This window comes from Pteronotus mesoamericanus, unplaced genomic scaffold (genome assembly GCF_021234165.1).
Source record: "Pteronotus mesoamericanus isolate MK-2021 breed Mesoamerican mustached bat unplaced genomic scaffold, CSHL_Meso_final contig_56, whole genome shotgun sequence".
Lineage (NCBI taxonomy): Eukaryota > Metazoa > Chordata > Mammalia > Chiroptera > Mormoopidae > Pteronotus > Pteronotus mesoamericanus.
In genome coordinates, this window is record NW_026555201.1 from 10,548,952 (window position 1) to 10,550,606 (window position 1,655).

General features: G+C 48.7%; 1 pseudogene; it reads right to left on the reverse strand.

Moving 5' to 3' along the window:
* Window positions 1–368: 368 nt before the first annotated feature.
* LOC129075992 (ribose-5-phosphate isomerase-like) lies at window positions 369–1,302 on the reverse strand (annotated as a pseudogene).
* Between the last annotated feature and the right edge of the window lie 353 nt (window positions 1,303–1,655).

The following is a 1,655-nucleotide window of genomic DNA, read 5'->3' on the forward strand; positions in this document are numbered from 1 at the left end:
CAGGCTGGGCTCGGGATGCTGGGTCAAGGGGTGAGACATGTCTCCCTTTTGTTTCTAACCTCCTGTTTTTAGTTCTTCATTAGATTGTAATGCCAAGTGTTCTGCTTTATTTTCCATCTGGCCTCTCATTCCTAGCTGCTACCTAACAGTTTGATTCCTGGTCAGGGTACATGCCTGGGTTGCAGGCCAGTCCCCACTGAGGCATGTGTGAGAGGTAACTGACTGATGATTCTCTCTTGTGCATCGATGTTTCTCTCCCTCTTCTTCTCTTTCCCTTCCCATCTCTCTAAAAATACATTTAAAAAAAGACATCTAATAACAATTCTTCAGAAGACTGGATTTAACTCTCCAACCACCCTTCCAGCTGTTCACCGAGTACAGATACAGTATGGAGATGCATACCCACCTGCTGTGGACTGGGGACTCCCAGGGAATACACTCCACTCCCACAGGAAAGGCTTCTCGCTAATATTCACTGAGCGCCCTGCATCCTGAAGTAGACTCTCTCAGCCATACTGATGAAAAGGACTGTGTCCACTACACCAGGGATCATTTTGATAGATGTGTTTCCTTCATTCCACTTGTGCATCCAGCCAAACCTCCAGTCCAGGATAAAATTTCTACTATATGACACCAAGGGACCTGTCTTACTGACAGCCATTTGAACTTCTGAGTCACAGCTCAGTTCACTGGGACATAAGCCATTGTGATAACCTCAATGGGGATCCCCTTGTGCCACTGATCCCCAAAGTTCTTCGATTCTTTCCTGAAATCAACGATCAGGATGAAGTGACTGGCATTGCCCGCCACACTCTTCTCCTGGGTCAGGCAGCCTCCACCGCCCTTGATGAGATAGAGATCAGCCTCTACTTCGTCAGCACCATCCATGGCGAGGTCAATCTCGGGGTATCAGTCCAGGTCACTGAGAGTTAGACGATATTGCAGGATGTGCTGACAGGATTGGAAGGCAGTAGGAATACAGACAAGGTTCAAATTCCTTTGTTTCTCTCTTTCAACTATTTGCTGTACAACACATAGACAATTGTAGAACCACTTCCGGTCCCCAGCACTTGGTTATCCACCAAACAAGACATGATTGTCCACCACAGTGTGGCTGGCAAGCTTCTTGGCCTCCTCAGCCTTGGACATCGTAAAGGGTGCCAGGAAGATGTTGTTGGTTTCCCTGCCTCTGGTGCTTGTTCTAACTGTGCCCCTGTGAGTCCCAGGCAGCACGCTTCCTGGTGGCTGCACATGGCAGCCTGGGAGGCCCAAGCCCTCCAGGGCAGTGGGACCAGGACGCATCCACAGAAGGTGCTCAGGATGGCACTGCTTTAGATAATCTTGGAAGTGCTGATGCTTGTTCTCACATGTATTTCTCTCTGACTCTGCAACTCAGGTGGCCAGGGTGAAGGTACCCCTAAGCCCAAAGTCAAAACTGACTCTCTGAACCCTGACAACAGCAGCCATTAATTGGTCCATTAACATGGTTGTCTGGGTCAGTAACAAGGTTCCCTGCTCTGCTTATGGAATCAGGTGAACAGAGAATCCATGTGGGCAATCAAGCATTAAAGCAGCTTACAGCTCAGACAAAGAGAAGCGGTTAAGGAGGAGGGAGGGAGGGAGTGTCCAGAGATAATGACTGCTTTTATGGTGAA